Source organism: Cyprinodon variegatus, unplaced genomic scaffold, assembly GCF_000732505.1.
Source record: "Cyprinodon variegatus isolate N-32 unplaced genomic scaffold, C_variegatus-1.0 Scaffold1078, whole genome shotgun sequence".
Taxonomy (NCBI): domain Eukaryota; kingdom Metazoa; phylum Chordata; class Actinopteri; order Cyprinodontiformes; family Cyprinodontidae; genus Cyprinodon; species Cyprinodon variegatus.
Genome location: NW_015151531.1, coordinates 240,881 through 251,479, shown reverse-complemented (window position 1 = coordinate 251,479; position 10,599 = coordinate 240,881).

Sequence of the window (10,599 nt, the reverse complement as noted above, 5' to 3'; positions counted from 1 at the left end):
GGATGGATGGATGGATGGATGGATGGATGGATGGATGGATGGATGGATGGATGGATGGAGATTGCAAATTTAATTTATTTTCAAATACAGTTATATAAAAAATATCAAATTATTCTTATTCTCAATTGAATAACAAACAAACTAATATTTAACTAAAAGAATATAAGCTTACTATGTTTGGTATTAGGAAAATGGAGCCTTTGGTTCTGATTTTAATCCATCATTCCTTTCCCCAAAAGGCCTAGGACCAAAACCCTAAATGACTACACCCCCGTAACCCTGAGCTCCATGGTAATAAAGTGATTGCTGACATATGGCAACTGTATTTCATCACAATTCTGTCCGATCTGAACAACTTTTATGAACCTTTGAACATAATTTAACCTAGTTCTCCTTCCCTTGGACAAGGTTTCACTTTAGCAGACCATTATCAGATAAAGCAGTAAAACCTTTTTAAGGATCTGCTCCCTCTGTGGCAAAGAGGAATACAGGAGAGGGCAACCAGCCAATTTATTTCCCCTTCACAAACTGATTATTTTGTTCTTCTCTGCTTTAGACAACATAGCCCCTTTAAAAAGAATATAATTTTATTAATAGGAGACTGGCTCCCTAGTTTAATTTATAGCTATGTACTTTGAAGCATAATGCTAGGAAACTGGAGAGAATATGGTGCTCTACATAACTAAAGGAATCAGCTTCTTTCCATCTATTAGCCTCACCAACAAAGCCGCGGTCCCCTATTGACAATTTTCCCATTGAAGGGAAGAAAACAAAAGATAATAAACAACTCAGCACATCTATATACGTATGATATCTCGTCTCATTGTACACTGTTTTTTAATGAGTGCAACTGTGCTCTCAGTATACAAATGATTTGCTCATTCTAAATGTTTTTATTAGAGTATTTTTGTTACCTGTAAGTTTGCCTGTCTCTGTGCAACACCTCATCGCCAAAACAAAAATACATTTCAGATTCTAATAACAGCCCATAGAATAGTTAATAGCAATAGCAGTCCCCCATTGATATAAATCATATCCACTTTTCTGAGCAAATCTTCATTAACAGGATTAGATAAAAACCTATTTTTACTGACTGACTTGTGTTTTTATGATGAAAAAACTGTACAAACACATTTAATTTTGGATGGGTGCACCAATGTAATCAGTTAAAATAATGCATGAGAAGCTTCTGCATTTTGGTTGGTATTAGGTTACAAAAATTATTATGCTCTATTGTGAAACTCTCCATTGAACTCTTCCAAGCAGGTGTTTGGAGGCGTTTCACTCACTGTAAAGGTAATATTATGCTGACAGATTCATTGGAAAAGAGCTTAAAAAAGATTGATGTCCCTAAGATGGCATAAAACACATGTCAACTGGGACACGAGCCTTTGGTCTGAAAATGATAAACAATTTGCTTGTATTTTCCATGTGTGACTTAGTTGTAAGGTGTTTTCTTGTAAAAGACAGGAAGTGTCTGTCTGACTGTGATGGACAATAGCTGCTTGCAAAGTCTGGATGTGCTTTAACATTTCACAAAATGCTTCCCACACCCTCTGTCTAAAATTACTAAATTACTAACTGCAAAGAATGCTCATCATCATTTCCCCTTCGATAAAAATAAAGACATCTTCTTGGCTTTGACCTCTGTTAGGACTCAAACGCAGAAGTGAGAGTTGTTGTTAGACTGCAGCTCTGAACCGTTTATGCCTTTCGCAAAAAAACAATGGACAAGGCATATGGAGTTTAACTTTATGTGGTTGCTCTCTCACAGTAATGAGCAGTATCTGAATTCAGAGGCGAAGTTGAGCCCACAGGACTCCAAAGCACATGACAGACTCGGAGGAATGCTTCTGCAATAAATGTATTTGTGCCATTTCTGTCCTGAGACTTAACATGTTTGTAGCCAAAGGTACAAGTAGCTCCTCTCTAAGCCTGCATTATAGACTGTTCACTGTCTGGGGGTAATTTAGACATCTGGAACATCTTATTCCACAAAATTATTTGTAAAAGTAATCAACTCTCCTTGCTTGACATCCATTGATGCATACACAGACTTTAAACAAGTTTGTTATTTCTACTTGCTTGCTTAAGCATTTAAATAAATTATAATGACAGCATATGTTACTCCAGTTCCAAGATAGAATTATTATGCTAAAATAATTGGATGAATTTGAGTTAAAAAAAAAATCTGTGCCTGCAAAAAACTGCATAATTATCACAGAGTCTATTCTGAGAAGAATAACACGGCAGTCAAGTTGTTCTTTTCTTCCAAGTTTCCCTCAGAAAGCTTGAGAAGCAATGGATAAACAACAACAATTCCCAGACTAGAACATTAGGACACTGTAAATAGTACGAGACCTAATACGTTTTGGAAAGAATTACTCATACAAATGACTTCACTCTCTCTGTTGTGAATTGTGGGCACAGTTATAGATATTTGACTTTATACCTTTAAGTGCCGGTCATTGGGGAAATGGCTTTAGAACACCCTCGAAAAATATTTAGAGATAAGTTTAATGACTGTCATGACTAACTGGTGGCTTTATGTTTTCACTTCTAATATTAAGATAAAAACAAGAATAATGCTATTTATATAATAAAGAGTCATATAAGAACAGATTCAAATAAGTGTTTTTCATTTAATTTATGCTGTTTAATTAAACTAAAATAGATCCAATTGAACTAAGTTAAAAAGAATGGAAACTTGCATAGGGATAAGGATTTGTAAGTAAGTTCAACTGGTTGTATTGCTATTAGATAAAAGATTGTGTGTGCATGGTTGGCTGTGTTTGTTGTAATGTAATGGACTGACATCCTCTTTAAACCACCATTGGAGATAGGCACCAGGTATCCTCCACCAGCAACCTAGCAAAGGTAGGTTGTTATAAAAATGAATAGATAGATTACTGGATGGAAAGTTTATTTTAGAACAGTATTAGTCTATGAAGTTTCACGGTTAAATATTGGATCAAACTTTAGTCAGGAACTTGATAATGAAACAGAAATGTTACAGAAGTAACACAAAAGGGGACAGGATAAAGCACAAGCCGAGTAACAGGCAGTGTAACACAGTAATGGAGAGATCCAGCAATGAACAAAGAAAAGCAGAGAGTTTACATTTGAAGGGAGGGTTGTAAAATGGCACAGGATGCAAGCCAGGTGTAGAGCAGCTAATCAAAGGAGAAGATTAATCAGAATTAATGGAGAAAAGGAAACAACCTGTATGGCAACACCTTAAAGACAATATTGGACACAGATAGACCAACGGGGTGAGTGGAAACCTTTTAAAACACAGTGAACAACAAGTAAAAGATCAATACACAGATATACACACAAAAAACTAAATCTGAACAACTATGGATCATTCCAGGAGTACGCAATGAACCATTACAGAACCTTTAGGTATAACTTCTGTTGATTTGAAAGGTAATATTGACCCTGCAGCACATCTATCTTCCACAAGAAGCTAGAAAAGTCAAAGTTTAAACCTCAAATAACACACAACCTAGAAATTCATTGTTCTGGTGTATTTATAGATATTTGACATTTTGGCACATTAATTTGGCTGCTGCTGTTGCAACACAGGTGTTTGTAAAAAAGTTTTTACTGGCTTCACTTCACAGTATCCAACCACTATTCATTATATTTATGAATAGTTTACGTTGCTAATATGTATTTGTGAAAAATAGATTTTCCCTTTGCAGAGTTATTTGTTTTCTTTATTTCAGATGCATTAAAATACATTTACAGTTGTCACTGAAAAAGTGCCTCTGCAGTAGAATCCCTTGTAGAGTGGTCTAACAGTGAAAGTGCTCATGGAGTTAAGGGCGTTAGGTCAAGCACTATAATCAGTGTTCTACCTGTGTATTCTGACATCTCCACCCTCAACCTTCACTAACACATGCACACCTCAAGTATAATGCCTGCTTTCACATCCGGGGTTGTGTAACCATTGGTTGCACTGGCAGTCAGCCTAGTGGAGCCCATAATAAGAGTTTGCATCAGTGGTTTCTCTCACTCCCTTCAACAATCCAGCAGGGAGTTCACTAAATATTGCTGCATCATCATCGGTTACCCACTCATTACAGCACAGGGAGTTATTTTCTGTATGTATGGATTCCCTATGCACCTGTGAAAGACAGCCACCTGCAAACGTACAGGGAGACTACTGTTTTCGAGATGCTTAAGTCTCAGAAATCTGATAAAGACGTTAATGATGTTGGGGGTTTTAGAGTTAGCCTCTTTGCAAGATGATAAAGTCACAAGGGTAATCTAAAGCTCAGTGGAACATAACAGGAGTTATCTTTATGGCGTATAATGACTTGAATACATATTTACATATGTTGTCCATGAACTTCATTTTCAAGTATTTCTGTTAGAATACACTAACATTATTTTTAAGTGATCATGGTAAAACTTAGAGTGAGACACAAGTTACATTATGAAGCAAATGTATTATTACATGGGGTTGCTTCATGTCTCCATATTATTTTTTTAAACAACAATCAGGAAGGGAGGTGGTAGAACAAACAGTATGGTTATTGTGGCTCACCGAGTTTGTTAGCTTACCACTTCAAAATGTTCTGTTATGAATTCATACATGAGATAGAACAGTTTGAGTTGGAGACTGTGAAAGACTGCACTTACTGATCACTGATACCTAAAGTTTTCATGAATCATAGAAGTCTCCTTAATGTCTATGGAATTTAAGACCAGAAGTTATTTATAGCATTTTCCAATGATATTCCATAAAAAGTCATGATTAATGTATGATATTTTTGGATTATATTCTTAATCTGTGGTTAATTTAAAACATTGTGGCATGCTTTTGAATTTAACCTTCCTGTGAATACTCTGTAGAACCACCTTTTATTGCATTTGTAGCTGCAAGTCTCCAGACTTGTACAACTGAAGACTAAAATGCTTTCCTGTTTTTCTTTGTAAGGTTGCTTAAGAGCAGATGCATTTTTTTAAAGTCTTGCCACTAAAATTAAATACATCCTGGCTTCAAACAATAGCCTTCAAGATAAGATCAAAAATTCACATGGACTTCATCTTTCAGGTATTATAATTCCTGTCATTTCCTACATTGCTGAGATTCCTTCCTGATGTTTACAAGTATGGAGTTCATCTTGTTATCAAAGATTGAGGTACTATGTCAGAGCAAAGCCTAGTGCTAAGGTCACAGATTTGCAGACCAGGGTCCGGATCTGGACCCACCTGCTGGCTAATCTGGACCCAACCTGATTTAAAACATTTATAAATTACTGCATGTTGTCCAACAACAGTGTCTAACTTCACTCGTGCTGCTTCTCCAGTTAATATGGTAAAGATTTCCAGAACTTCTGGGACCAGGCTGCACGTGATCTAAATTAGCCAATGAGCTGTGTCAGTCTGGGTCAATACATGAGCCATTTTTAGACACAGCAGGCAAATCTTTGGCAAGCTGGGTGATGGGAAAGAAGGAGCATATGATGAGGAAAAGAAAGAGAAAGTGTAGACTACTGGAAGAACTGTGGTGAACTGGTGAAAGAAAAGTGAAACAGCGTGCTTAATGATGACCCTGCAGAATTTGAGTAAGTTTGGCTAAACCTACTGCTGTGAAGCATGATTCTCCACCATGAACATATTCAAAAAGAAACACTGATCCAGGCTCAAACCTATGGAAGCGTAAAGCCCACTTCTCTCATTAAGCCATAAAAAAGAAAAAAAAACAAACAAAAAAACAGTCAGTTCAGGTGTTTTATAAAATATGTGAATCAGGAAATTGTCTATATACCAAACTGAACCATTGTTGTTCTCTACTTCAAAAACACTTTTATGTATTTTTTTATTTAAAAATTCAATATATAAATGATTTTTTTTCCTGTGTTAAAAGTTAAAAGTGATCTGTTTAAAGTAACAGATTATAAATAAAGATGTCTCCGGACCTTTACTGGTTGAGGATTTTCTTTATTCGGACCTCGCTGATTTTTTATTGGTTACCCCTGGCCCAGAGCCTTACTTCTGATTTATGGATTTAATGTAGACCCCTACACACTTTTATTATCCTTTGAGGCTACATTATTTCACTTCAGTGGAATATTCAGTGAATTATTCAATATCCAGATTAATTTGATAAAGCATTTTACCTATAGTTGAAGTCATAAGAGGCCAAGCTGAGAGAATGTGATAAAGTGCTTTTAAAAAACCTGATAAGAAGCTTAGTCTTGATATCATATACCAGCATATATCCTAAATCTAAAACTGTGACATTGACTTTTGTTTTTTTAACCTTACTAATTCAGTGTTAGCTCAGTCTTATTTTACACACACACCCCTAAAAGGCATGGATCCAGACACCCTCTACTGCACAATTCTCCAAGTATTTAGAACACATTGATTGCCTTCATCTTCTAAATATATTATTAGATCTTTAAATATTACTGTTTAATTCAAATACAGTGCATACAGAGAGAAACAGAAGTGGAAGAAGAATGTTGAACCAATATATTGCCATATCACTCAAAGTTGTATGCTGCCACAGAGGTAGACTTTGCAAGGAATGTGTAAAGGGATTTTTTTAACGTTGAAGTCTAAGTCACATTTTATATATATTTTTTTTCTTTCTTTGCTCTGATTCAGCCAACTACAGAGTAAACATTTGGAAAAAAATATTTTGCATTGGAACTGAACACAAACTAAAATTTAAAAAAATCAAAGAACTATATATATATATATATATATATATATATATATATATATATATATATATATATATATATATATACATATAATACATGTATACATTACTACATATGGAAGATATCTTTCTTTTAATATATATGGTACTTGAAAATTCCCTTTTTGCCAAAATGTTCTGGTATTACATGTCATGAGGTCAAAGCCCTTTGGAGACAAGGGTCTGAGCATTTCTAAGACTAACATTCCTACAGTGGGATGGTCTCATCTATGAAAAAAGTTTGTAGAGCTTAACAGATGGTCCATTTCCATGTCCTAAAACAGTTTGTTTTTTTTAACACAAAAGTCAGTGTCCCCATAGAACTGAAAGAAAATCAAACCAATGTTTGTTTGAATTTCAGCCAAAGAAATACTGGACTGAAATGAATCTCCCTCACTGGGCTTGCTCATTGTTGACACAAGGGCAGACATGTTAAGACAACTTTTTTTTAATTTGTGAAGGCGTGATCTTCCAGCATTCTACATCAATCACCTTCACTGCAACTGACATGTTAGAGAAGCTGCACAGAAAGACAATTATCCACTACGTCTGTGCTGACATATGATGCAATGAGCTCTCTAGAAGAGCCATTACAGCTGCTGCCGACCTCGAGGAAAGAAAAGCATATCTTGACCTGCAGAAGAGTTTCCATTTAAAGTCATTCAGCAACAATGGCTGCTGTTCATTAAAAGTTTTCAGTCATCAGCCACACAGACATGACAAGAGCAAAAACATGTCGGTGGGCAAAATGTAAACATGTGAAACATAATGACAGGAGTTAAAGGCTGGACCTCATTAAAATTATATTCAGTTTTCACTGTAAAGAAAACATTGGAACGCATATATTTAGTAATAAATAGATGTGTAATGGATAAAACCTCTACTTTTAAACAGAAATTGTATAAATAATTTAATTCTCAAGCAAATTGATACTCAACCTGATACATGTAAATATATATGTGAGTTAATATCAGCAATTAAATGTAATAAATTCCATTTTCACAAATAGCTAATGAAAAAAGGATATAAATGTGGAAATTAGCGTGAAAAGTTTATTGTATATAAACTTAACAAGGGCAATGTTTTAGTTTGATAAAAGTACTTTGTGAGCTGAAGAAAAGTTACAAGTAAGTCTAATGAAAGTTCCAGAAAAGTTCACGATAACTATTATGAAAGTTTATGATAATTTCTGAATGATAGTACATGGTAGGAACCTTTAAAGTTTAAAGCTTGAAACCAAATTTTGGTTATTTACATGACGGTATATAGTAGTTCCAATAAAGTACCTGGTCAGTTCTTGAAAATGCATATCTAGTAACCTCTAAATTTTGGGAAAGTAAGTTGATAGTTTGATGGGCTATTAAAAAACGAAACTGTTGCATGTTGGTTAGTTTAGTTTAGTAGCTTTTTGTTTCTCTATGCAGCACAAAGCTACTTTATCAGAAAAATGGACCCTAGATGGCAACAAAGTTTGTTGAGTTCATGATCCAGGCTTGTATCTGCTAAACTCAGCAGATGTTTTCTTGGGCTCAGAAGTCTCAGACCACATCTATATAAAGACGTTTAATTACTGGACCAGCTTGAGCAAAGTCAGCCATGCCCTTGCCTACACACACACACACACACACACACACACACACACACACACACACACACACACACACACACACACACACACACACAGGTCTCTTTTCTTGATTTATGGGGTCATTGCATTGACTTTTATTCATTTTTTATGTGGCCTATTCCAGACCTAAAGCCTGACCATAACCTAAACTGAATTCACACCTTAGTCCTAAACCTAACCCCAGCTCAAAGAAGAGAACTTTGCCACATGGGGACTAGTTGGATGTCCCCACATGTACCTGTAAGCCCTCACAATGTAGGATATTTTATAAAACACTGCCTCCACATTGTAGGTGAAACAACGCTACTCACACATACACCCACACAGATATATGTTACATATAATTTAGACACAACCAACATATCGCTCTTGGTTTCCTGGTCCCAGCTCCAAAGAACAGTACAAGACATTTATTAATTAACATATGCATGCATATATAAGAGGAGTCACAATCTTCCAAAAGTATAGAACACCAAAAAATCACAAGGGTACTTTCACTTTAAATTTCATATGTGGTAATGACTGCTTGCTTTGCATATTTCACAGCAGTTTAATTCTTCTTTTCAATCTTAAACTTGCCCAAATTGCAACACTTACTGTGCTTTAAAACATTACATACAACCCTCTAACTCATTTATGTTCTTTACAGCTGTTGACTTTAGAGTATTGTGATGGACCTCAATGAGATAGATCAAAACAAAGTACTGTATAATTATAACATGGAGCAAAAATGATTATTCTATCCACCCATCCATCCATTTTTTATACCTGCTACTTCTGTACCCTGTTGTGGTGTGGTTTGTAACTATCTCCAGTGGTCTACAGGAATGAGATTAGGAATATCCTGGAGAGATCAACACCATACCATTCCAGGGAAGAGATTGATTTGTGTCTTACATAGTAAATCTTAAAAAGTGGGATGGGCTGAAAACCACCTTTTGCTGCATTAACAGCTGCAAGTCTTCTAGCATGATTTACCACTAGCTTTGGACATCTAAACAAACTACATTGAAACTAATTCTGATTGGAGAGCATGGGTAAATGCCAGCTCTCAAGTATTTTCTGAAATGCCTAATATAATTTAGATATTGATGTTAACGCGACCATTTTATATATGTGGACTTTGATCTTTTTTAGTCCTAGATCCCTAGAATGAAAGATAAAAAATTGAACAAGGACATTCATGCCGTCCCCAGGGGCAGTCTGGATTAGTACTTAAGTTTTTAAAAGCCGCCTGAGGTATGCTGTTACAGGTATAAACATCAGAAAGGGGTCTGAGGAGCTGACAACAAGGGTTTAACCTTTTAAACCCAGAAGTTTATAAAACCAATTTCAAGAAAAACTCCAGTTATCGGATTTTAATGCAAAAGTGGTCTGTACTTATGTAGTGCTTTTCCCAATGCAAAAAGCCTAAAGTGCTTTAAACTACATTGTTATGCACACATTCACATGCAGATGGTTGTAAGCAACATTGTAGCCTGTGCTGTCCTAGGGCCTACGGTACAATCGGCCCTCTGACACCACCAAACAAACCAGGTAAACCAACTGGCCCATGAACACAATGACCGACAAAGCAGGGGCTCAGTTACAGGATTTAGGCCTGTCCTCGTTAGTTACATATTGCAAATGTAATTATGCCTGATTGTAAAGGCTCAGAACAGAGGGACCCTTTATTCGGGCAAGACAGACAGTGGGATAACATCAAAGGGTTTATTTAAAAATGTGGAGGGGCTGCATTAGCAGGAACATCTGAAGGAGAGAAACACAGGTTAGTGACATGCTAATCTGACAGAGGATGACTATGAACATGTGAGTCACTAACCTGGTTTGACAGTAAAGTCTGTGCCCAGAGAACGAGGAGAATTCCAGGCAGTCGGCTGACAAGACACAGTGGACGCTGCCAGAAAGTTCCAGATGCGGAAGCCTAGAAGGCTGCAGAACTGACAGACGATCGGATCCGAGCAGACGAAGAAAGGCAGGATAATCCACAGGGCGAAGTCAAGAAGCAAATCCAGGTTCAGTCCACAGAGGAGTCCAACAGGAGTCTAAAGACAGGTCCGACAAACAGATCGGACAGGGGCAGGCAGGCTCAAAAGTCCGAATACAGAAACAGGTCAGGATCAGGCAAACAGAACACTATATTAATGCTTGGAAACTCTCTACACCAAAGGCTCAAGAGTTCCAAGAGTCTGAAGCCAGGTCAGGCAAACACATCAGAACAGGAACATGCTGGCTCAGAGGTCCAGGA